The 25060-nt window shown below is 43.3% G+C and overlaps 20 non-coding genes across 20 annotated transcripts; all 20 read right to left on the bottom strand.

The window, feature by feature from the left end:
• Positions 1 to 468: 468 nt before the first annotated feature.
• On the bottom strand, positions 469 to 632 carry LOC144049601 (U1 spliceosomal RNA). The gene has a single exon (XR_013293601.1). It is a non-coding gene; the product is annotated as a U1 spliceosomal RNA (small nuclear RNA).
• A 466-nt stretch (positions 633 to 1098) lies between these two features.
• LOC144049658 (U2 spliceosomal RNA) lies at positions 1099 to 1289 on the bottom strand. Its single transcript, XR_013293655.1, has one exon. It is a non-coding gene; the product is annotated as a U2 spliceosomal RNA (small nuclear RNA).
• A 600-nt stretch (positions 1290 to 1889) lies between these two features.
• LOC144049694 (U1 spliceosomal RNA) lies at positions 1890 to 2053 on the bottom strand. The gene has a single exon (XR_013293683.1). It is a non-coding gene; the product is annotated as a U1 spliceosomal RNA (small nuclear RNA).
• A 466-nt stretch (positions 2054 to 2519) lies between these two features.
• Positions 2520 to 2708, bottom strand: LOC144049665 (U2 spliceosomal RNA). The gene has a single exon (XR_013293659.1). It is a non-coding gene; the product is annotated as a U2 spliceosomal RNA (small nuclear RNA).
• A 5839-nt stretch (positions 2709 to 8547) lies between these two features.
• Positions 8548 to 8711, bottom strand: LOC144049693 (U1 spliceosomal RNA). The gene has a single exon (XR_013293682.1). It is a non-coding gene; the product is annotated as a U1 spliceosomal RNA (small nuclear RNA).
• A 466-nt stretch (positions 8712 to 9177) lies between these two features.
• On the bottom strand, positions 9178 to 9368 carry LOC144049612 (U2 spliceosomal RNA). The gene has a single exon (XR_013293611.1). It is a non-coding gene; the product is annotated as a U2 spliceosomal RNA (small nuclear RNA).
• A 600-nt stretch (positions 9369 to 9968) lies between these two features.
• On the bottom strand, positions 9969 to 10132 carry LOC144049692 (U1 spliceosomal RNA). Its single transcript, XR_013293681.1, has one exon. It is a non-coding gene; the product is annotated as a U1 spliceosomal RNA (small nuclear RNA).
• Positions 10133 to 10599: 467 nt separating this feature from the next.
• Positions 10600 to 10790, bottom strand: LOC144049654 (U2 spliceosomal RNA). Its single transcript, XR_013293651.1, has one exon. It is a non-coding gene; the product is annotated as a U2 spliceosomal RNA (small nuclear RNA).
• A 600-nt stretch (positions 10791 to 11390) lies between these two features.
• Positions 11391 to 11554, bottom strand: LOC144049599 (U1 spliceosomal RNA). The gene has a single exon (XR_013293599.1). It is a non-coding gene; the product is annotated as a U1 spliceosomal RNA (small nuclear RNA).
• A 466-nt stretch (positions 11555 to 12020) lies between these two features.
• On the bottom strand, positions 12021 to 12211 carry LOC144049627 (U2 spliceosomal RNA). Its single transcript, XR_013293625.1, has one exon. It is a non-coding gene; the product is annotated as a U2 spliceosomal RNA (small nuclear RNA).
• A 600-nt stretch (positions 12212 to 12811) lies between these two features.
• LOC144049714 (U1 spliceosomal RNA) lies at positions 12812 to 12975 on the bottom strand. Its single transcript, XR_013293702.1, has one exon. It is a non-coding gene; the product is annotated as a U1 spliceosomal RNA (small nuclear RNA).
• Positions 12976 to 13441: 466 nt separating this feature from the next.
• On the bottom strand, positions 13442 to 13635 carry LOC144049672 (U2 spliceosomal RNA). The gene has a single exon (XR_013293666.1). It is a non-coding gene; the product is annotated as a U2 spliceosomal RNA (small nuclear RNA).
• A 5855-nt stretch (positions 13636 to 19490) lies between these two features.
• On the bottom strand, positions 19491 to 19654 carry LOC144049691 (U1 spliceosomal RNA). Its single transcript, XR_013293680.1, has one exon. It is a non-coding gene; the product is annotated as a U1 spliceosomal RNA (small nuclear RNA).
• A 467-nt stretch (positions 19655 to 20121) lies between these two features.
• LOC144049625 (U2 spliceosomal RNA) lies at positions 20122 to 20312 on the bottom strand. The gene has a single exon (XR_013293624.1). It is a non-coding gene; the product is annotated as a U2 spliceosomal RNA (small nuclear RNA).
• A 600-nt stretch (positions 20313 to 20912) lies between these two features.
• Positions 20913 to 21076, bottom strand: LOC144049709 (U1 spliceosomal RNA). The gene has a single exon (XR_013293697.1). It is a non-coding gene; the product is annotated as a U1 spliceosomal RNA (small nuclear RNA).
• Positions 21077 to 21542: 466 nt separating this feature from the next.
• Positions 21543 to 21733, bottom strand: LOC144049624 (U2 spliceosomal RNA). Its single transcript, XR_013293623.1, has one exon. It is a non-coding gene; the product is annotated as a U2 spliceosomal RNA (small nuclear RNA).
• A 600-nt stretch (positions 21734 to 22333) lies between these two features.
• Positions 22334 to 22497, bottom strand: LOC144049689 (U1 spliceosomal RNA). The gene has a single exon (XR_013293678.1). It is a non-coding gene; the product is annotated as a U1 spliceosomal RNA (small nuclear RNA).
• Positions 22498 to 22963: 466 nt separating this feature from the next.
• LOC144049623 (U2 spliceosomal RNA) lies at positions 22964 to 23154 on the bottom strand. Its single transcript, XR_013293622.1, has one exon. It is a non-coding gene; the product is annotated as a U2 spliceosomal RNA (small nuclear RNA).
• A 600-nt stretch (positions 23155 to 23754) lies between these two features.
• On the bottom strand, positions 23755 to 23918 carry LOC144049729 (U1 spliceosomal RNA). Its single transcript, XR_013293716.1, has one exon. It is a non-coding gene; the product is annotated as a U1 spliceosomal RNA (small nuclear RNA).
• Positions 23919 to 24384: 466 nt separating this feature from the next.
• Positions 24385 to 24575, bottom strand: LOC144049621 (U2 spliceosomal RNA). The gene has a single exon (XR_013293620.1). It is a non-coding gene; the product is annotated as a U2 spliceosomal RNA (small nuclear RNA).
• Positions 24576 to 25060: the final 485 nt, after the last annotated feature.

Here is a 25060-nt window from a genome sequence, read left to right as displayed (position 1 = left end):
GTGTGTTTGTGCATGTTTTGTGTCACGTGCTTCACGTCGACCCAATAGAATTCGGCATTAAACCATGGATGAATAAATAAACTGAACTCCTTCTGCCGTATGAGAATAGATTTTTAACTGACGAAAATAATTAGTCATTTGCAATAACACTCGGTTGGTATAATGCTGTGGCTGAAACAGAGTAGCCGTTTAATCAACATTTTGACAAAAAGACACTTATTGGCTACTATTGACTACTTCCTGTTTCCTGCTTGTTGGCAAAATGACAGTAGCACTCGATCGCCGTTAACGTAGTGGAGCTGAACTACCTCTATTCATCAATTTGGACGAGAACCCTTCAAATTATTATAATTATTCCTAACTACAGCTGAAGTACTTTTTAACTTACGGTCAGGGTGTTTCTGTGCGGAGCGAACTCATGTGCATCCTATCCTGATTTTTGTCATGTACCATTATTCACATATTGATCAGGGGAGAGCGCGAACGCAGTCCCCCACTATCAGAAATTATGCAATCGAGATTCCCACATTTGTGGAATTCGCAGGGGTCAGCACAGCCGGAGTGCAATGGCTGAGCCTCACCCTGGGTGAACCACCTTCTTGATCATGGTATCTCCCCTGCCAGGTAAGTATGAGTTGGATGCGGCGCGAGCACGAGAGTCATTCACGCGCACACTATGTGAAGCGATGGTTTCATATCACGTGAACATATCCAAGTAATGCTTTTTTGACGTCACAAGCAGACCAACACATTCGGTTAGGAGTGTGTTGGATGTGCATCTAAAATGCTACTGCCACCTACAGGACCTCCATTCACATGACATGTATACTGTCACGATCACAAAACTTTTAATAACATGACAGCAAAAGTTGCACACAAATGAATATCTTACTAAGATTAAACACTTTATTAGTTTAACCTTCTCCAACAAGGCTGGTGCAGCACCCACTGCACCGTAATGTCCATCTAAAATGCTCCTGTCACCTCACAATGTAAACATCGCGTTTCTATTATGCATACGCGAATCAAAATGGCTTACTGATACTTAATAAGTACCGAATTATCCCAAAATTCTAGCGGTTTTTATTTGACAATTTCAGGGATTGCACCGTTGCTGGAGATACTGCAATACCAGGTCGGTGCGTGGAGTGGACGGAGCAAGCCCCTATTCCATCTCCCAGTTCCAAAAATCAATTTAATATATGGTTCCCGGATAGGGGACGTATCAGATATTAAACTGATAAGAACAGATACTACACTTGATCTTAGCCAAAAGGCCGAGAAGCGATACCCACAAAGGGTCAGAGGCAAGAACTCAATTCCAGAGACTACAACTTTAAGTTGCGGTTACACACATCACCCGACACGCCAAACAACGCATCGAACGTGTTGAACATTAATGTGAATGTTTTCAGATGTTCGTGTGTTTGTGCATGTTTTGTGTCACGTGCTTCACGTCGACCCAATAGAATTCGGCATTAAACCATGGATGAATAAATAAACTGAACTCCTTCTGCCGTATGAGAATAGATTTTTAACTGACGAAAATAATTAGTCATTTGCAATAACACTCGGTTGGTATAATGCTGTGGCTGAAACAGAGTAGCCGTTTAATCAACATTTTGACAAAAAGACACTTATTGGCTACTATTGACTACTTCCTGTTTCCTGCTTGTTGGCAAAATGACAGTAGCACTCGATCGCCGTTAACGTAGTGGAGCTGAACTACCTCTATTCATCAATTTGGAAGAGAACCCTTCAAATTATTATAATTACTCCTAACTACAGCTGAAGTACTTTTTAAATTACGGTCAGGGTGTTTCTGTGCGGAGCGAACTCATGTGCATCCTATCCTGATTTTTCTCATGTATTATTATTCACATATTGATCAGGGGAGAGCGCGAACGCAGTCCCCCACTATCAGAAATTATGCAGTCGAGATTCCCACATTTGGGGAATTCGCAGGGGTCAGCACAGCCGGAGTGCAATGGCTGAGCCTCACCCTGGGTGAACCACCTTCTTGATCATGGTATCTCCCCTGCCAGGTAAGTATGAGTTGGATGCGGCGCGAGCACGAGAGTCATTCACGCGCACACTATGTGAAGCGATGGTTTCATATCACGTGAACATATCCAAGTAATGCTTTTTTGACGTCACAAGCAGACCAACACATTCGGTTAGGAGTGTGTTGGATGTGCATCTAAAATGCTACTGCCACCTACAGGACCTCCATTCACATGACATGTATACTGTCACGATCACAAAACTTTTAATAACATGACAGCAAAAGTTGCACACAAATGAATATCTTACTAAGATTAAACACTTTATTAGTTTAACCTTCTCCAACAAGGCTGGTGCAGCACCCACTGCACCGTAATGTCCATCTAAAATGCTCCTGTCACCTCATAATGTAAACATCGCGTTTCTATTATGCATACGCGAATCAAAATGGCTTACTGATACTTAATAAGTGCCGAATTATCCCAAAATTCTAGCGGTTTTTATTTGACAATTTCAGGGATTGCACCGTTCCTGGAGATACTGCAATACCAGGTCGATGCGTGGAGTGGACGGAGCAAGCCCCTATTCCATCTCCCAGTTCCAAAAATCAATTTAATATATGGTCCCCGGGTAGGGGACGTATCAGATATTAAACTGATAAGAACAGATCTTTTTCATGTTTTTATTGTCACTTTTAAATCAATCACAAATCACATTTCTCCAATATGGAGCATTCATTTTGTCCTTAACATATTATGTAAAAATAAAAACAATTTAAAAATGTAAAAACCACATTCATATCTATTGTGCAGGAGCGTAGCACTGCATTACTAAGTGGGTCTTCATCCCACCCTCTCAAACAGCGCTTGTCCAGGACCTGCCGAGTCACTCTTTGTGCTCCTTCCTTCCTGCCTCTCCCGGAGAGCCAGGCCGTCGCTGCCGAGACCTTCATCGTGTAGCTCCGGTTCCCTCCTCCGGGCGGGCACAGGCGACGCTTCTTGGTGGCTGTGTCCTTGGCCTGCCGCGTGCAGCTTCGATGGTCCCTGCAGCCATTAGGAGCACAGCCACGGGGGGGGTCTGCCTGTGCCTCCTTACCAGCAAGTTTCTGGAGGTCCACATGGCGTCTTTGATGGCGGCAAGGGTGAGCCAGTCTTCTGCAAACTCCTCCCGGGAACGCTCGACTTGGCTCACCCCATAGAGCACGTATTGTTCATTTAGGACCTCCCTTGCTGGCAAGTCCGGGAATTTTCTCAGGTGGCCGGCTGTCGCCCACAGGTCTACGGCAGCACTGCACTCCCAGAGGAGGTGCCTCACCGACTCCTGGGCGCCACAACCAGGTCGGGGGCAGGTTGAGTGCGCTGACATTCCTCGGGAGTGCATAACGGCCCTGACTGGGAGAATCTCGTGAGCCACCATCCACGACAGGTCCCGGAGTCTGTTTGGGAGGGCAGGATGGTTGACGTTGCGCCAAACTGTTGTGAGCTTGCCGAATGCAAGCCCGCGCACTTGACTCACTGTTTGCCGCTCCTGCACAATAGAGATGAGAGACTTGTGATTTTTTAAAACGTGACAATCTTCATTTTCTAATTTAAAATTTCTTAAAAATTTGGGGATAAAAGAATGTGCTGGTGGTAAGTTAAAAGACACCGGAAGTCTTTGATCGCTGGGTATTAGTTTTAATTTACGGAGGTATGATCCCATCCAGAATCGTGTCATTGCTTGACTTTTGGGATTGCTGGATGGTCCCAGAGCATTTTGCAGATGGAGGGCCACATATCTGCTGCCCAAGAAGAGCTGGAGGTCCGGCACGTCTTTCCCACCTTTCTCTTTTGTTTTTTTCATTGTGTCCCTCCTCAATTTTTCCCATTTAGAACCCCAGATAAAGTAAAAAATAGCACGGTCCAAATTTAAAAGCACATTTCTTTTTGGGATAAAAACTGAACCGATTAATAAAAGCAAAGGTAAAATGACTGCTTTAATTATTAAAATCTTCCCCTCTAAAGTCAGCTCTCTCAGTCCCCAAAAGCCAAGTTTTTTTCTCACTTTCCCTATCACGTCGCCCCAGTTTGTATCCCCTCCCCCTCCCTTACTGAATTTAATCCCAAGTATCTTCTGGTCTGTTTGTATCTCCGTTAGGGGCAGTCCTGTCTTCTGTGTCCCGGTCCACGGTCCGTAAAACTGTGCTTGGGTTTTGTCTCTGTTAAGTTTAGAGCCAGATGCTCTTCCATACCAGTCAGTCAAGTCCAGGGTCCTTGTCACGGATAAAATGTCAGAGCACAGGATGTTAATATCGTCCATATATAAAACACACTTTGTTGTTAGCCCCCCGCCCCCTGGAATACTCACCCCCTCGATCATTTTGTCCCTTCTCAAAATCTGTGCCAACGGTTCTATGCATAGGACATAGAGGAGGGCAGATAAGGGACAGCCCTGACGGACGCCGCAGTTAATCTGTACTGCTTTTGTCAAGTTCCCGTTGACCACAAATTTGCTGGTAATATCTCGATACAGCAAGCCCACCCACTCTAGATACCTTCCCGGGAAACCCCATTTTTGCAGTAGCCTAAAAAGGTACTGGTGCGAGATCCGATCAAAAGCCTTCTCAAAGTCTAAATTTAGGACTACTAGCCGCATATTTCTGTCTCTCGCATAACAGATGGTGTCACGAATCAGAATGAGGCTGTCCGTGATCTTCCTCCCCGCGATGGCACAGGTTTGGTCCGGGTTGATCAAATCTTCTAAAAACACAGACGTACGCATTGCTAAAAGTTTGCTAAAAAGTTTACAATCAACATTTAAAAGCGTAATTGGACGCCAGTTGTTCAGGTCAGTTTTGTCTCCCTTCTTATGCAGTAACGTGACTATCCCTACTCTAAAACTGTCTGGTAGTCGGTGTGTTTTGTCCAGTTCATTAAAAACAGTGAGTAAATCTGGTGCTAAAATGTCCCAAAAAGTCAGGTAAAATTCCGAGCAGAGGCCGTCTTCGCCCGGAGATTTTGCCTTCTTCAATTGTTTTGCACATGTATGTAGTTCTGCAGGTGTAAAATCCTGTGTTAAAAGCCCATTATCAGTCACTGTTTTTTCAATGAAGTTTAAAACCTCTACCATTATCTCCTCTTGGGTATCTTTACGCTCATACAGTTTTTGATAGTATGTTTCTACTGTTTCAATTATTTCATTGTTTTTTTCTGTGATAGTCCCGTTTTCTTTTTTTAGTTTAAAAATGCCCCCACCCTTGCTCATAATTTTTTTAAAGAAGTACCTGGTGCATTTTTCACCTTCTTCGATTTCCTTTTCTCTGCTCCTTAATAAAAACCCTTTGCTTTGGATATGTGCCATAGCTCTCATTTCTTTTTTGATCTCTTTAATTTCATCATTAAAATTTATCCCCTTTTGTGTTAGATTAAAATACCTTTGCAGTCTCTTTTGCATTCCCAGCATACATTTCATTTCCTTGATTTTCTTCTCTCTTCCTGCTTTTTTAAAAAAAGTCTGAGTCCTTACCTTCATCATTTCCCACCACTGTGCCCGTGATTTGTAAAGGTCTTGAAGGGTCTGCCAGTCCTTGTACCGCTCCCTGTACTGAGAGACCAAGGCCTCGTCCTCAAGCAGGGAGCAGTTCAACTTCCACAGACCTCTTCCAATAGTCACTCCAGAAGAAAGTGAAAGGGTGCAAGACAGCATTAGGTGATCTGAGAAAAAGACAGGAGTTAATCTAGCATCAGTCTGTGTCCAACCCCGTGTAAATATGTAATCTATGCGAGAGGCTCTGGTGCCGTCACCACTAAACCAGGTGAAGCCCTCCTCTCTTGGATGCATGGTTTTAAAGCAGTCATCTAATTTGAATACGCGGCACATGTCTTGCAATAAAACCGATGTTTTGTCAATTTTAAAATCCTCCCCGGCTCCCTTCCTGTCCTTCCTATTTAAAATACAATTAAAATCGCCTCCCATAATTAGTGGGTTATGACCGAGCATGTGGGACTGCAAATTCTCTAAAATATCATACCTGTCATGCTTTTCATTAGAACCATAAATATTTAAAATGCTAAAATCCTGTTCTGTAAAAGTCAAGTGTGCTAAAAGTGCTCGTCCGTCTCTCACCACTGTGCTCCCCTTAAAAACAATCTGAGGATTATTTATTAAAATAGCCACTCCATCATTTCTATTTTCGTTTGAACCACTCCATAATGATGGGTGTGGCCACATTTCCTCCCACTGTTTATAATTTCTTAAAAAGGGTATGCCACATTCTTGGATTAAAAACAGATCAGATTTAAAAGTTTTTAAAAATGTTAAAACGCTCTGAGCTCTAATCTTTGACTTCACGCTTCTAACGTTAATAGTTGAGAAGGTGAGGGTCATAGGTATGATTAAAAATTTAAAAAACGCAGATAAGGTTACAAAATTTTAAGAGAACATAATTTTTTTTTAAAACAAGGCAGTAGCTAAGGTATTTCTCGAGAGCTTATTTCTTCCTTTACCTCAGCAAAAGGGGCAGAGCTAAAACACTGGTCATCTCTCAGAGGCACTCGAGGTGGTGATCGCTCACGCAACCTTAAATTCATAGTGTTTTTGCTTTTTGGCGTTGATTGCAGTACTATGTTTAAAAAGGAGAGTTCATTTGGTGAGCTCGAGGGGAAGACCCTGAACTCCCCCACCTCGCTATCTGAGCTCCCGGGCCTTCCCCTCTTCTCTGCAGACAGGGGAGACTCAGAGGACCGTTGAGAGGCAAGCCTTTTGTTATTTTGAGCACAAGTGATCTGGGTGTCTTCGCTGTCAGTCTCATTTGGACTGACTTCACTTGACTCACTTGCTGGTATTTCTTGCAGCATTTCACTTTCCTCTGAGCTCCCGATTGGTGGGGCCGGCCTGCTCTCCTCCCCTTGCCCCTCCTCACCTGTCCCCTCTCCACCAATGACAGGATTTGGAGGGAAATTTGAATTTCCTTCAGGACATTCAATTTGTTTGTCACCTTCCTTTTCATTTCCTTGTGCCATTTCTTTTCCAGCCTTCAGTTTGTTGGCAAATGATTTTGGACAATTTCTGTAGAGGTGGTTAGTTTCCCCACAGAGATTGCACTTTCTGCCATTGGTACATTCTTCAAAAGTATGCCCAATTACTCGACATTTTCTACAAATGGTTTTCTCACACGCTTCCGCCAGGTGTCCATGCTCACCACACTTGCGGCAGAGCTTGGGCTGACCCTGGTAATGTATGTAGCCCCGGTTTTCACCCAAGACTATCATTGATGGGAGATGTTTCAGGCCCTGGAAGCCCTGGGGGTCCTGCCATTGTTGAATGGGTACCCGCCAGGCACAGTTCCAGATGCCGTCCTCATCCCTCACCTTCACAGCCTGGCCTTTTACCGTGCAATATCTACCCAGCCAAAAACAAATGTCTTCTGCATTCACTGTCTCATTAAACATTCTGACAATAACTGTTTTAGCAGCATTGTCAGTCAGTCTTTCAACATTGAACACAGAGAACTGGGCTTTCACATTTTCAAACCGAGTCCAAAATTCGCGAAGGTTCGCAGCAGAGGTGAAACTGAGATCGAATCCTTTACTGAAGGGCAACGTTATTATACAATTCAGATCTTCAGCTTTGAATTGCAGGGTTTGTTGGACAAGCTTTCTGGAAAAGTCCAGCCTGGACATCCACAGAGGCTCGCCACCATCCCTTTCCCGAAACATAAATCGGACACTGTGGTGCCTCCGCATGCCGGCATATATAGCCGACATGTCGGAGACAACCACTGAGTCACAATTTTTCACAAATGAAATTCCAGCAAACTTACCTTTGTCGTTTTTCTACAACAGAAAGATTCAACCACACAATACACAATACCCCTGCAAATGAGTTCGATTCACAGCCACAAAGGCATAGAATTGTCGCTCAACAGAGGCGATCGCAGTCTTTGCCAAAAGGCCGAGAAGCGATACCCACAAAGGGTCAGAGGCAAGAACTCAATTCCAGAGACTACAACTTTAAGTTGCGGTTACACACATCACCCGACACGCCAAACAACGCATCGAACGTGTTGAACATTAATGTGAATGTTTTCAGATGTTCGTGTGTTTGTGCATGTTTTGTGTCACGTGCTTCACGTCGACCCAATAGAATTCGGCATTAAACCATGGATGAATAAATAAACTGAACTCCTTCTGCCGTATGAGAATAGATTTTTAACTGACGAAAATAATTAGTCATTTGCAATAACACTCGGTTGGTATAATGCTGTGGCTGAAACAGAGTAGCCGTTTAATCAACATTTTGACAAAAAGACACTTATTGGCTACTATTGACTACTTCCTGTTTCCTGCTTGTTGGCAAAATGACAGTAGCACTCGATCGCCGTTAACGTAGTGGAGCTGAACTACCTCTATTCATCAATTTGGACGAGAACCCTTCAAATTATTATAATTACTCCTAACTACAGCTGAAGTACTTTTTAAATTACGGTCAGGGTGTTTCTGTGCGGAGCGAACTCATGTGCATCCTATCCTGATTTTTCTCATGTATTATTATTCACATATTGATCAGGGGAGAGCGCGAACGCAGTCCCCCACTATCAGAAATTATGCAGTCGAGATTCCCACATTTGGGGAATTCGCAGGGGTCAGCACAGCCGGAGTGCAATGGCTGAGCCTCACCCTGGGTGAACCACCTTCTTGATCATGGTATCTCCCCTGCCAGGTAAGTATGAGTTGGATGCGGCGCGAGCACGAGAGTCATTCACGCGCACACTATGTGAAGCGATGGTTTCATATCACGTGAACATATCCAAGTAATGCTTTTTTGACGTCACAAGCAGACCAACACATTCGGTTAGGAGTGTGTTGGATGTGCATCTAAAATGCTACTGCCACCTACAGGACCTCCATTCACATGACATGTATACTGTCACGATCACAAAACTTTTAATAACATGACAGCAAAAGTTGCACACAAATGAATATCTTACTAAGATTAAACACTTTATTAGTTTAACCTTCTCCAACAAGGCTGGTGCAGCACCCACTGCACCGTAATGTCCATCTAAAATGCTCCTGTCACCTCATAATGTAAACATCGCGTTTCTATTATGCATACGCGAATAAAAATGGCTTACTGATACTTAATAAGTACCGAATTATCCCAAAATTATAGCGGTTTTTATTTGACAATTTCAGGGGGTGCACCGTTCCTGGAGATACTGCAATACCAGGTCGATGCGTGGAGTGGATGGAGCAAGCCCCTATTCCATCTCCCAGTTCCAAAAATCAATTTAATATATGGTCCCCGGGTAGGGGACGTATCAGATATTAAACTGATAAGAACAGATACTACACTTGATCTTAGCCAAAAGGCCGAGAAGCGATACCCACAAAGGGTCAGAGGCAAGAACTCAATTCCAGAGACTACAACTTTAAGTTGCGGTTACACACATCACCCGACACGCCAAACAACGCATCGAACGTGTTGAACATTAATGTGAATGTTTTCAGATGTTCGTGTGTTTGTGCATGTTTTGTGTCACGTGCTTCACGTCGACCCAATAGAATTCGGCATTAAACCATGGATGAATAAATAAACTGAACTCCTTCTGCCGTATGAGAATAGATTTTTAACTGACGAAAATAATTAGTCATTTGCAATAACACTCGGTTGGTATAATGCTGTGGCTGAAACAGAGTAGCCGTTTAATCAACATTTTGACAAAAAGACACTTATTGGCTACTATTGACTACTTCCTGTTTCCTGCTTGTTGGCAAAATGACAGTAGCACTCGATCGCCGTTAACGTAGTGGAGCTGAACTACCTCTATTCATCAATTTGGACGAGAACCCTTCAAATTATTATAATTATTCCTAACTACAGCTGAAGTACTTTTTAAATTACGGTCAGGGTGTTTCTGTGCGGAGCGAACTCATGTGCATCCTATCCTGATTTTTCTCATGTATTATTATTCACATATTGATCAGGGGAGAGCGCGAACGCAGTCCCCCACTATCAGAAATTATGCAGTCGAGATTCCCACATTTGGGGAATTCGCAGGGGTCAGCACAGCCGGAGTGCAATGGCTGAGCCTCACCCTGGGTGAACCACCTTCTTGATCATGGTATCTCCCCTGCCAGGTAAGTATGAGTTGGATGCGGCGCGAGCACGAGAGTCATTCACGCGCACACTATGTGAAGCGATGGTTTCATATCACGTGAACATATCCAAGTAATGCTTTTTTGACGTAACAAAAAGAACCAACACATTCGGTTAGGAGTGTGTTGGATGTGCATCTAAAATGCTACTGCCACCTACAGGACCTCCTTTCACATGACATGTATACTGTCACGATCACAAAACTTTTAATAACATGACAGCAAAAGTTGCACACAAATGAATATCTTACTAAGATTAAACACTTTATTAGTTTAACCTTCTCCAACAAGGCTGGTGCAGCACCCACTGCATCGTAATGTCCATCTAAAATGCTCCTGTCACCTCATAATGTAAACATCGCGTTTCTATTATGCATACGCGAATCAAAATGGCTTACTGATACTTAATAAGTACCGAATTATCCCAAAATTCTAGCGGTTTTTATTTGACAATTTCAGGGATTGCACCGTTCCTGGAGATACTGCAATACCAGGTCGATGCGTGGAGTGGACGGAGCAAGCCCCTATTCCATCTCCCAGTTCCAAAAATCAATTTAATATATGGTCCCCGGGTAGGGGACGTATTAGATATTAAACTGATAAGAACAGATACTACACTTGATCTTAGCCAAAAGGCCGAGAAGCGATACCCACAAAGGGTCAGAGGCAAGAACTCAATTCCAGAGACTACAACTTTAAGTTGCGGTTACACACATCACCCGACACGCCAAACAACGCATCGAACGTGTTGAACATTAATGTGAATGTTTTCAGATGTTCGTGTGTTTGTGCATGTTTTGTGTCACGTGCTTCACGTCGACCCAATAGAATTCGGCATTAAACCATGGATGAATAAATAAACTGAACTCCTTCTGCCGTATGAGAATAGATTTTTAACTGACGAAAATAATTAGTCATTTGCAATAACACTCGGTTGGTATAATGCTGTGGCTGAAACAGAGTAGCCGTTTAATCAACATTTTGACAAAAAGACACTTATTGGCTACTATTGACTACTTCCTGTTTCCTGCTTGTTGGCAAAATGGCAGTAGCACTCGATCGCCGTTAACGTAGTGGAGCTGAACTACCTCTATTCATCAATTTGGACGAGAACCCTTCAAATTATTATAATTATTCCTAACTACAGCTGAAGTACTTTTTAAATTACGGTCAGGGTGTTTCTGTGCGGAGCGAACTCACGTGCATCCTATCCTGATTTTTCTCATGTATTATTATTCACATATTGATCAGGCGAGAGCGCAAACGCAGTCCCCCACTATCAGAAATTATGCAGTCGAGATTCCCACATTTGGGGAATTCGCAGGGGTCAGCACAGCCGGAGTGCAATGGCTGAGCCTCACCCTGGGTGAACCACCTTCTTGATCATGGTATCTCCCCTGCCAGGTAAGTATGAGTTGGATGCGGCGCGAGCACGAGAGTCATTCACGCGCACACTATGTGAAGCGATGGTTTCATATCACGTGAACATATCCAAGTAATGCTTTTTTGACGTCACAAGCAGACCAACACATTCGGTTAGGAGTGTGTTGGATGTGCATCTAAAATGCTACTGCCACCTACAGGACCTCCATTCACATGACATGTATACTGTCACGATCACAAAACTTTTAATAACATGACAGCAAAAGTTGCACACAAATGAATATCTTACTAAGATTAAACACTTTATTAGTTTAACCTTCTCCAACAAGGCTGGTGCAGCACCCACTGCACCGTAATGTCCATCTAAAATGCTCCTGTCACCTCATAATGTAAACATCGCGTTTCTATTATGCATACGCGAATCAAAATGGCTTACTGATACTTAATAAGTACCGAATTATCCCAAAATTCTAGCGGTTTTTATTTGACAATTTCAGGGATTGCACCGTTCCTGGAGATACTGCAATACCAGGTCGATGCGTGGAGTGGACGGAGCAAGCCCCTATTCCATCTCCCAGTTCCAAAAATCAATTTAATATATGGTCCCCGGGTAGGGGACGTATCAGATATTAAACTGATAAGAACAGATACTACACTTGATCTTAGCCAAAAGGCCGAGAAGCGATACCCACAAAGGGTCAGAGGCAAGAACTCAATTCCAGAGACTACAACTTTAAGTTGCGGTTACACACATCACCCGACACGCCAAACAACGCATCGAACGTGTTGAACATTAATGTGAATGTTTTCAGATGTTCGTGTGTTTGTGCATGTTTTGTGTCACGTGCTTCACGTCGACCCAATAGAATTCGGCATTAAACCATGGATGAATAAATAAACTGAACTCCTTCTGCCGTATGAGAATAGATTTTTAACTGACGAAAATAATTAGTCATTTGCAATAACACTCGGTTGGTATAATGCTGTGGCTGAAACAGAGTAGCCGTTTAATCAACATTTTGACAAAAAGACACTTATTGGCTACTATTGACTACTTCCTGTTTCCTGCTTGTTGGCAAAATGACAGTAGCACTCGATCGCCGTTAACGTAGTGGAGCTGAACTACCTCTATTCATCAATTTGGACGAGAACCCTTCAAACTATTATAATTATTCCTAACTACAGCTGAAGTACTTTTTAAATTACGGTCAGGGTGTTTCTGTGCGGAGCGAACTCATGTGCATCCTATCCTGATTTTTCTCATGTATTATTATTCACATATTGATCAGGGGAGAGCGCGAACGCAGTCCCCCACTATCAGAAATTATGCAGTCGAGATTCCCACATTTAGGGAATTCGCAGGGGTCAGCACAGCCGGAGTGCAATGGCTGAGCCTCACCCTGGGTGAACCACCTTCTTGATCATGGTATCTCCCCTGCCAGGTAAGTATGAGTTGGATGCGGCGCGAGCACGAGAGTCATTCACGCGCACACTATGTGAAGCGATGGTTTCATATCACGTGAACATATCCAAGTAATGCTTTTTTGACGTCACAAGCAGACCAACACATTCGGTTAGGAGTGTGTTGGATGTGCATCTAAAATGCTACTGCCACCTACAGGACCTCCATTCACATGACATGTATACTGTCACGATCACAAAACTTTTAATAACATGACAGCAAAAGTTGCACACAAATGAATATCTTACTAAGATTAAACACTTTATTAGTTTAACCTTCTCCAACAAGGCTGGTGCAGCACCCACTGCACCGTAATGTCCATCTAAAATGCTCCTGTCACCTCATAATGTAAACATCGCGTTTCTATTATGCATACGCGAATCAAAATGGCTTACTGATACTTAATAAGTACCGAATTATCCCAAAATTCTAGCGGTTTTTATTTGACAATTTCAGGGATTGCACCGTTCCTGGAGATACTGCAATACCAGGTCGATGCGTGGAGTGGACGGAGCAAGCCCCTATTCCATCTCCCAGTTCCAAAAATCAATTTAATATATGGTCCCCGGGTAGGGGACGTATCAGATATTAAACTGATAAGAACAGATTTTTTCTTTTTCATGTTTTTATTGTCACTTTTAAATCAATCACAAATCACATTTCTCCAATATGGAGCATTCATTTTGTCCTTAACATATTATGTAAAAATAAAAACAATTTAAAAATGTAAAAACCACATTCATATCTATTGTGCAGGAGCGTAGCACTGCATTACTAAGTGGGTCTTCATCCCACCCTCTCAAACAGCGCTTGTCCAGGACCTGCCGAGTCACTCTTTGTGCTCCTTCCTTCCTGCCTCTCCCGGAGAGCCAGGCCGTCGCTGCCGAGACCTTCATCGTGTAGCTCCGGTTCCCTCCTCCGGGCGGGCACAGGCGACGCTTCTTGGTGGCTGTGTCCTTGGCCTGCCGCGTGCAGCTTCGATGGTCCCTGCAGCCATTAGGAGCACAGCCACGGGGGGGGTCTGCCTGTGCCTCCTTACCAGCAAGTTTCTGGAGGTCCACATGGCGTCTTTGATGGCGGCAAGGGTGAGCCAGTCTTCTGCAAACTCCTCCCGGGAACGCTCGACTTGGCTCACCCCATAGAGCACGTATTGTTCATTTAGGACCTCCCTTGCTGGCAAGTCCGGGAATTTTCTCAGGTGGCCGGCTGTCGCCCACAGGTCTACGGCAGCACTGCACTCCCAGAGGAGGTGCCTCACCGACTCCTGGGCGCCACAACCAGGTCGGGGGCAGGTTGAGTGCGCTGACATTCCTCGGGAGTGCATAACGGCCCTGACTGGGAGAATCTCGTGAGCCACCATCCACGACAGGTCCCGGAGTCTGTTTGGGAGGGCAGGATGGTTGACGTTGCGCCAAACTGTTGTGAGCTTGCCGAATGCAAGCCCGCGCACTTGACTCACTGTTTGCCGCTCCTGCACAATAGAGATGAGAGACTTGTGATTTTTTAAAACGTGACAATCTTCATTTTCTAATTTAAAATTTCTTAAAAATTTGGGGATAAAAGAATGTGCTGGTGGTAAGTTAAAAGACACCGGAAGTCTTTGATCGCTGGGTATTAGTTTTAATTTACGGAGGTATGATCCCATCCAGAATCGTGTCATTGCTTGACTTTTGGGATTGCTGGATGGTCCCAGAGCATTTTGCAGATGGAGGGCCACATATCTGCTGCCCAAGAAGAGCTGGAGGTCCGGCACGTCTTTCCCACCTTTCTCTTTTGTTTTTTTCATTGTGTCCCTCCTCAATTTTTCCCATTTAGAACCCCAGATAAAGTAAAAAATAGCACGGTCCAAATTTAAAAGCACATTTCTTTTTGGGATAAAAACTGAACCGATTAATAAAAGCAAAGGTAAAATGACTGCTTTAATTATTAAAATCTTCCCCTCTAAAGTCAGCTCTCTCAGTCCCCAAAAGCCAAGTTTTTTTCTCACTTTCCCTATCACGTCGCCCCAGTTTGTATCCCCTCCCCCTCCCTTACTGAATTTAATCCCAAGTATCTTCTGGTCTGTTTGTATCTCCGTTAGGGGCAGTCCTGTCTTCTGTGTCCCGGTCCACGGTCCGTAAAACTGTGCTTGGGTTTTGTCTCTGTTAAGTTTAGAGCCAGATGCTCTTCCATACCAGTCAGTCAAGTCCAGGGTCCTTGTCACGGATAAAATGTCAGAGCACAGGATGTTAATATCGTCCATATATAAAACACACTTTGTTGTTAGCCCCCCGCCCCCTGGAATACTCACCCCCTCGATCATTTTGTCCCTTCTCAAAATCTGTGCCAACGGTTCTATGCATAGGACATAGAGGAGGGCAGATAAGGGACAGCCCTGACGGACGCCGCAGTTAATCTGTACTGCTTTTGTCAAGTTCCCGTTGACCACAAATTTGCTGGTAATATCTCGATACAGCAAGCCCACCCACTCTAGATACCTTCCCGGGAAACCCCATTTTTGCAGTAGCCTAAAAAGGTACTGGTGCGAGATCCGATCAAAAGCCTTCTCAAAGTCTAAATTTAGGACTACTAGCCGCATATTTCTGTCTCTCGCATAACAGATGGTGTCACGAATCAGAATGAGGCTGTCCGTGATCTTCCTCCCCGCGATGGCACAGGTTTGGTCCGGGTTGATCAAATCTTCTAAAAACACAGACGTACGCATTGCTAAAAGTTTGCTAAAAAGTTTACAATCAACATTTAAAAGCGTAATTGGACGCCAGTTGTTCAGGTCAGTTTTGTCTCCCTTCTTATGCAGTAACGTGACTATCCCTACTCTAAAACTGTCTGGTAGTCGGTGTGTTTTGTCCAGTTCATTAAAAACAGTGAGTAAATCTGGTGCTAAAATGTCCCAAAAAGTCAGGTAAAATTCCGAGCAGAGGCCGTCTTCGCCCGGAGATTTTGCCTTCTTCAATTGTTTTGCACATGTATGTAGTTCTGCAGGTGTAAAATCCTGTGTTAAAAGCCCATTATCAGTCACTGTTTTTTCAATGAAGTTTAAAACCTCTACCATTATCTCCTCTTGGGTATCTTTACGCTCATACAGTTTTTGATAGTATGTTTCTACTGTTTCAATTATTTCATTGTTTTTTTCTGTGATAGTCCCGTTTTCTTTTTTTAGTTTAAAAATGCCCCCACCCTTGCTCATAATTTTTTTAAAGAAGTACCTGGTGCATTTTTCACCTTCTTCGATTTCCTTTTCTCTGCTCCTTAATAAAAACCCTTTGCTTTGGATATGTGCCATAGCTCTCATTTCTTTTTTGATCTCTTTAATTTCATCATTAAAATTTATCCCCTTTTGTGTTAGATTAAAATACCTTTGCAGTCTCTTTTGCATTCCCAGCATACATTTCATTTCCTTGATTTTCTTCTCTCTTCCTGCTTTTTTAAAAAAAGTCTGAGTCCTTACCTTCATCATTTCCCACCACTGTGCCCGTGATTTGTAAAGGTCTTGAAGGGTCTGCCAGTCCTTGTACCGCTCCCTGTACTGAGAGACCAAGGCCTCGTCCTCAAGCAGGGAGCAGTTCAACTTCCACAGACCTCTTCCAATAGTCACTCCAGAAGAAAGTGAAAGGGTGCAAGACAGCATTAGGTGATCTGAGAAAAAGACAGGAGTTAATCTAGCATCAGTCTGTGTCCAACCCCGTGTAAATATGTAATCTATGCGAGAGGCTCTGGTGCCGTCACCACTAAACCAGGTGAAGCCCTCCTCTCTTGGATGCATGGTTTTAAAGCAGTCATCTAATTTGAATACGCGGCACATGTCTTGCAATAAAACCGATGTTTTGTCAATTTTAAAATCCTCCCCGGCTCCCTTCCTGTCCTTCCTATTTAAAATACAATTAAAATCGCCTCCCATAATTAGTGGGTTATGACCGAGCATGTGGGACTGCAAATTCTCTAAAATATCATACCTGTCATGCTTTTCATTAGAACCATAAATATTTAAAATGCTAAAATCCTGTTCTGTAAAAGTCAAGTGTGCTAAAAGTGCTCGTCCGTCTCTCACCACTGTGCTCCCCTTAAAAACAATCTGAGGATTATTTGTTAAAATAGCCACTCCATCATTTCTATTTTCGTTTGAACCACTCCATAATGATGGGTGTGGCCACATTTCCTCCCACTGTTTATAATTTCTTAAAAAGGGTATGCCACATTCTTGGATTAAAAACAGATCAGATTTAAAAGTTTTTAAAAATGTTAAAACGCTCTGAGCTCTAATCTTTGACTTCACGCTTCTAACGTTAATAGTTGAGAAGGTGAGGGTCATAGGTATGATTAAAAATTTAAAAAACGCAGATAAGGTTACAAAATTTTAAGAGAACATAATTTTTTTTTAAAACAAGGCAGTAGCTAAGGTATTTCTCGAGAGCTTATTTCTTCCTTTACCTCAGCAAAAGGGGCAGAGCTAAAACACTGGTCATCTCTCAGAGGCACTCGAGGTGGTGATCGCTCACGCAACCTTAAATTCATAGTGTTTTTGCTTTTTGGCGTTGATTGCAGTACTATGTTTAAAAAGGAGAGTTCATTTGGTGAGCTCGAGGGGAAGACCCTGAACTCCCCCACCTCGCTATCTGAGCTCCCGGGCCTTCCCCTCTTCTCTGCAGACAGGGGAGACTCAGAGGACCGTTGAGAGGCAAGCCTTTTGTTATTTTGAGCACAAGTGATCTGGGTGTCTTCGCTGTCAGTCTCATTTGGACTGACTTCACTTGACTCACTTGCTGGTATTTCTTGCAGCATTTCACTTTCCTCTGAGCTCCCGATTGGTGGGGCCGGCCTGCTCTCCTCCCCTTGCCCCTCCTCACCTGTCCCCTCTCCACCAATGACAGGATTTGGAGGGAAATTTGAATTTCCTTCAGGACATTCAATTTGTTTGTCACCTTCCTTTTCATTTCCTTGTGCCATTTCTTTTCCAGCCTTCAGTTTGTTGGCAAATGATTTTGGACAATTTCTGTAGAGGTGGTTAGTTTCCCCACAGAGATTGCACTTTCTGCCATTGGTACATTCTTCAAAAGTATGCCCAATTACTCGACATTTTCTACAAATGGTTTTCTCACACGCTTCCGCCAGGTGTCCATGCTCACCACACTTGCGGCAGAGCTTGGGCTGACCCTGGTAATGTATGTAGCCCCGGTTTTCACCCAAGACTATCATTGATGGGAGATGTTTCAGGCCCTGGAAGCCCTGGGGGTCCTGCCATTGTTGAATGGGTACCCGCCAGGCACAGTTCCAGATGCCGTCCTCATCCCTCACCTTCACAGCCTGGCCTTTTACCGTGCAATATCTACCCAGCCAAAAACAAATGTCTTCTGCATTCACTGTCTCATTAAACATTCTGACAATAACTGTTTTAGCAGCATTGTCAGTCAGTCTTTCAACATTGAACACAGAGAACTGGGCTTTCACATTTTCAAACCGAGTCCAAAATTCGCGAAGGTTCGCAGCAGAGGTGAAACTGAGATCGAATCCTTTACTAAAGGGCAACGTTATTATACAATTCAGATCTTCAGCTTTGAATTGCAGGGTTTGTTGGACAAGCTTTCTGGAAAAGTCCAGCCTGGACATCCACAGAGGCTCGCCACCATCCCTTTCCCGAAACATAAATCGGACACTGTGGTGCCTCCGCATGCCGGCATATGTAGCCGACATGTCGGAGACAACCACTGAGTCACAACTTTTCACAAATAAAATTCCAGCAAACTTACCTTTGTCGTTCTTCTACAACAGAAAGATTCTACAACAGAAAGATTCAACAACACAATACACAATACCCCTGCAAATGAGTTCGATTCACAGCCACAAAGGCATAGAATTGTCGCTCAACAGAGGAGATCGCAGTCTTTGCCAAAAGGCCGAGAAGCGATACCCACAAAGGGTCAGAGGCAAGAACTCAATTCCAGAGACTACAACTTTAAGTTGCGGTTACACACATCACCCGACACGCCAAACAACGCATCGAACGTGTTGAACATTAATGTGAATGTTTTCAGATGTTCGTGTGTTTGTGCATGTTTTGTGTCACGTGCTTCACGTCGACCCAATAGAATTCGGCATTAAACCATGGATGAATAAATAAACTGAACTCCTTCTGCCGTATGAGAATAGATTTTTAACTGACGAAAATAATTAGTCATTTGCAATAACACTCGGTTGGTATAATGCTGTGGCTGAAACAGAGTAGCCGTTTAATCAACATTTTGACAAAAAGACACTTATTGGCTACTATTGACTACTTCCTGTTTCCTGCTTGTTGGCAAAATGACAGTAGCACTCGATCGCCGTTAACGTAGTGGAGCTGAACTACCTCTATTCATCAATTTGGACGAGAACCCTTCAAATTATTATAATTATTCCTAACTACAGCTGAAGTACTTTTTAAATTACGGTCAGGGTGTTTCTGTGCGGAGCGAACTCATGTGCATCCTATCCTGATTTTTCTCATGTATTATTATTCACATATTGATCAGGGGAGAGCGCGAACGCAGTCCCCCACTATCAGAAATTATGCAGTCGAGATTCCCACATTTGGGGAATTCGCAGGGGTCAGCACAGCCGGAGTGCAATGGCTGAGCCTCACCCTGGGTGAACCACCTTCTTGATCATGGTATCTCCCCTGCCAGGTAAGTATGAGTTGGATGCGGCGCGAGCACGAGAGTCATTCACGCGCACACTATGTGAAGCGATGGTTTCATATCACGTGAACATATCCAAGTAATGCTTTTTTGACGTAACAAAAAGAACCAACACATTCGGTTAGGAGTGTGTTGGATGTGCATCTAAAATGCTACTGCCACCTACAGGACCTCCTTTCACATGACATGTATACTGTCACGATCACAAAACTTTTAATAACATGACAGCAAAAGTTGCACACAAATGAATATCTTACTAAGATTAAACACTTTATTAGTTTAACCTTCTCCAACAAGGCTGGTGCAGCACCCACTGCACCGTAATGTCCATCTAAAATGCTCCTGTCACCTCATAATGTAAACATCGCGTTTCTATTATGCATACGCGAATCAAAATGGCTTACTGATACTTAATAAGTACCGAATTATCCCAAAATTCTAGCGGTTTTTATTTGACAATTTCAGGGATTGCACCGTTCCTGGAGATACTGCAATACCAGGTCGATGCGTGGAGTGGACGGAGCAAGCCCCTATTCCATCTCCCAGTTCCAAAAATCAATTTAATATATGGTCCCCGGGTAGGGGACGTATCAGATATTAAACTGATAAGAACAGATACTACACTTGATCTTAGCCAAAAGGCCGAGAAGCGATACCCACAAAGGGTCAGAGGCAAGAACTCAATTCCAGAGACTACAACTTTAAGTTGCGGTTACACACATCACCCGACACGCCAAACAACGCATCGAACGTGTTGAACATTAATGTGAATGTTTTCAGATGTTCGTGTGTTTGTGCATGTTTTGTGTCACGTGCTTCACGTCGACCCAATAGAATTCGGCATTAAACCATGGATGAATAAATAAACTGAACTCCTTCTGCCGTATGAGAATAGATTTTTAACTGACGAAAATAATTAGTCATTTGCAATAACACTCGGTTGGTATAATGCTGTGGCTGAAACAGAGTAGCCGTTTAATCAACATTTTGACAAAAAGACACTTATTGGCTACTATTGACTACTTCCTGTTTCCTGCTTGTTGGCAAAATGACAGTAGCACTCGATCGCCGTTAACGTAGTGGAGCTGAACTACCTCTATTCATCAATTTGGACGAGAACCCTTCAAATTATTATAATTATTCCTAACTACAGCTGAAGTACTTTTTAAATTACGGTCAGGGTGTTTCTGTGCGGAGCGAACTCATGTGCATCCTATCCTGATTTTTCTCATGTATTATTATTCACATATTGATCAGGGGAGAGCGCGAACGCAGTCCCCCACTATCAGAAATTATGCAGTCGAGATTCCCACATTCGGGGAATTCGCAGGGGTCAGCACAGCCGGAGTGCAATGGCTGAGCCTCACCCTGGGTGAACCACCTTCTTGATCATGGTATCTCCCCTGCCAGGTAAGTATGAGTTGGATGCGGCGCGAGCACGAGAGTCATTCACGCGCACACTATGTGAAGCGATGGTTTCATATCACGTGAACATATCCAAGTAATGCTTTTTTGACGTCACAAGCAGACCAACACATTCGGTTAGGAGTGTGTTGGATGTGCATCTAAAATGCTACTGCCACCTACAGGACCTCCATTCACATGACATGTATACTGTCACGATCACAAAACTTTTAATAACATGACAGCAAAAGTTGCACACAAATGAATATCTTGCTAAGATTAAACACTTTATTAGTTTAACCTTCTCCAACAAGGCTGGTGCAGCACCCACTGCACCGTAATGTCCATCTAAAATGCTCCTGTCACCTCATAATGTAAACATCGCGTTTCTATTATGCATACGCGAATCAAAATGGCTTACTGATACTTAATAAGTACCGAATTATCCCAAAATTCTAGCGGTTTTTATTTGACAATTTCAGGGATTGCACCGTTCCTGGAGATACTGCAATACCAGGTCGATGCGTGGAGTGGACGGAGCAAGCCCCTATTCCATCTCCCAGTTCCAAAAATCAATTTAATATATGGTCCCCGGGTAGGGGACGTATCAGATATTAAACTGATAAGAACAGATACTACACTTGATCTTAGCCAAAAGGCCGAGAAGCGATACCCACAAAGGGTCAGAGGCAAGAACTCAATTCCAGAGACTACAACTTTAAGTTGCGGTTACACACATCACCCGACACGCCAAACAACGCATCGAACGTGTTGAACATTAATGTGAATGTTTTCAGATGTTCGTGTGTTTGTGCATGTTTTGTGTCACGTGCTTCACGTCGACCCAATAGAATTCGGCATTAAACCATGGATGAATAAATAAACTGAACTCCTTCTGCCGTATGAGAATAGATTTTTAACTGACGAAAATAATTAGTCATTTGCAATAACACTCGGTTGGTATAATGCTGTGGCTGAAACAGAGTAGCCGTTTAATCAACATTTTGACAAAAAGACACTTATTGGCTACTATTGACTACTTCCTGTTTCCTGCTTGTTGGCAAAATGACAGTAGCACTCGATCGCCGTTAACGTAGTGGAGCTGAACTACCTCTATTCATCAATTTGGACGAGAACCCTTCAAATTATTATAATTATTCCTAACTACAGCTGAAGTACTTTTTAAATTACGGTCAGGGTGTTTCTGTGCGGAGCGAACTCATGTGCATCCTATCCTGATTTTTCTCATGTATTATTATTCACATATTGATCAGGGGAGAGCGCGAACGCAGTCCCCCACTATCAGAAATTATGCAGTCGAGATTCCCACATTTGGGGAATTCGCAGGGGTCAGCACAGCCGGAGTGCAATGGCTGAGCCTCACCCTGGGTGAACCACCTTCTTGATCATGGTATCTCCCCTGCCAGGTAAGTATGAGTTGGATGCGGCGCGAGCACGAGAGTCATTCACGCGCACACTATGTGAAGCGATGGTTTCATATCACGTGAACATATCCAAGTAATGCTTTTTTGACGTCACAAGCAGACCAACACATTCGGTTAGGAGTGTGTTGGATGTGCATCTAAAATGCTACTGCCACCTACAGGACCTCCATTCACATGACATGTATACTGTCACGATCACAAAACTTTTAATAACATGACAGCAAAAGTTGCACACAAATGAATATCTTACTAAGATTAAACACTTTATTAGTTTAACCTTCTCCAACAAGGCTGGTGCAGCACCCACTGCACCGTAATGTCCATCTAAAATGCTCCTGTCACCTCATAATGTAAACATCGCGTTTCTATTATGCATACGCGAATCAAAATGGCTTACTGATACTTAATAAGTACCGAATTATCCCAAAATTCTAGCGGTTTTTATTTGACAATTTCAGGGATTGCACCGTTCCTGGAGATACTGCAATACCAGGTCGATGCGTGGAGTGGACGGAGCAAGCCCCTATTCCATCTCCCAGTTCCAAAAATCAATTTAATATATGGTCCCCGGGTAGGGGACGTATCAGATATTAAACTGATAAGAACAGATACTACACTTGATCTTAGCCAAAAGGCCGAGAAGCGATACCCACAAAGGGTCAGAGGCAAGAACTCAATTCCAGAGACTACAACTTTAAGTTGCGGTTACACACATCACCCGACACGCCAAACAACGCATCGAACGTGTTGAACATTAATGTGAATGTTTTCAGATGTTCGTGTGTTTGTGCATGTTTTGTGTCACGTGCTTCACGTCGACCCAATAGAATTCGGCATTAAACCATGGATGAATAAATAAACTGAACTCCTTCTGCCGTATGAGAATAGATTTTTAACTGACGAAAATAATTAGTCATTTGCAATAACACTCGGTTGGTATAATGCTGTGGCTGAAACAGAGTAGCCGTTTAATCAACATTTTGACAAAAAGACACTTATTGGCTACTATTGACTACTTCCTGTTTCCTGCTTGTTGGCAAAATGGCAGTAGCACTCGATCGCCGTTAACGTAGTGGAGCTGAACTACCTCTATTCATCAATTTGGACGAGAACCCTTCAAATTATTATAATTATTCCTAACTACAGCTGAAGTACTTTTTAAATTACGGTCAGGGTGTTTCTGTGCGGAGCGAACTCACGTGCATCCTATCCTGATTTTTCTCATGTATTATTATTCACATATTGATCAGGCGAGAGCGCGAACGCAGTCCCCCACTATCAGAAATTATGCAGTCGAGATTCCCACATTTGGGGAATTCGCAGGGGTCAGCACAGCCGGAGTGCAATGGCTGAGCCTCACCCTGGGTGAACCACCTTCTTGATCATGGTATCTCCCCTGCCAGGTAAGTATGAGTTGGATGCGGCGCGAGCACGAGAGTCATTCACGCGCACACTATGTGAAGCGATGGTTTCATATCACGTGAACATATCCAAGTAATGCTTTTTTGACGTCACAAGCAGACCAACACATTCGGTTAGGAGTGTGTTGGATGTGCATCTAAAATGCTACTGCCACCTACAGGACCTCCATTCACATGACATGTATACTGTCACGATCACAAAACTTTTAATAACATGACAGCAAAAGTTGCACACAAATGAATATCTTACTAAGATTAAACACTTTATTAGTTTAACCTTCTCCAACAAGGCTGGTGCAGCACCCACTGCACCGTAATGTCCATCTAAAATGCTCCTGTCACCTCATAATGTAAACATCGCGTTTCTATTATGCATACGCGAATCAAAATGGCTTACTGATACTTAATAAGTACCGAATTATCCCAAAATTCTAGCGGTTTTTATTTGACAATTTCAGGGATTGCACCGTTCCTGGAGATACTGCAATACCAGGTCGATGCGTGGAGTGGACGGAGCAAGCCCCTATTCCATCTCCCAGTTCCAAAAATCAATTTAATATATGGTCCCCGGGTAGGGGACGTATCAGATATTAAACTGATAAGAACAGATACTACACTTGATCTTAGCCAAAAGGCCGAGAAGCGATACCCACAAAGGGTCAGAGGCAAGAACTCAATTCCAGAGACTACAACTTTAAGTTGCGGTTACACACATCACCCGACACGCCAAACAACGCATCGAACGTGTTGAACATTAATGTGAATGTTTTCAGATGTTCGTGTGTTTGTGCATGTTTTGTGTCACGTGCTTCACGTCGACCCAATAGAATTCGGCATTAAACCATGGATGAATAAATAAACTGAACTCCTTCTGCCGTATGAGAATAGATTTTTAACTGACGAAAATAATTAGTCATTTGCAATAACACTCGGTTGGTATAATGCTGTGGCTGAAACAGAGTAGCCGTTTAATCAACATTTTGACAAAAAGACACTTATTGGCTACTATTGACTACTTCCTGTTTCCTGCTTGTTGGCAAAATGACAGTAGCACTCGATCGCCGTTAACGTAGTGGAGCTGAACTACCTCTATTCATCAATTTGGACGAGAACCCTTCAAACTATTATAATT

This window comes from Vanacampus margaritifer, chromosome 3 (assembly GCF_051991255.1).
Source record: "Vanacampus margaritifer isolate UIUO_Vmar chromosome 3, RoL_Vmar_1.0, whole genome shotgun sequence".
NCBI lineage: Eukaryota > Metazoa > Chordata > Actinopteri > Syngnathiformes > Syngnathidae > Vanacampus > Vanacampus margaritifer.
Note: the sequence above shows the minus strand (reverse complement) of the source record. Positions and strands in the feature narration are given on the sequence as shown.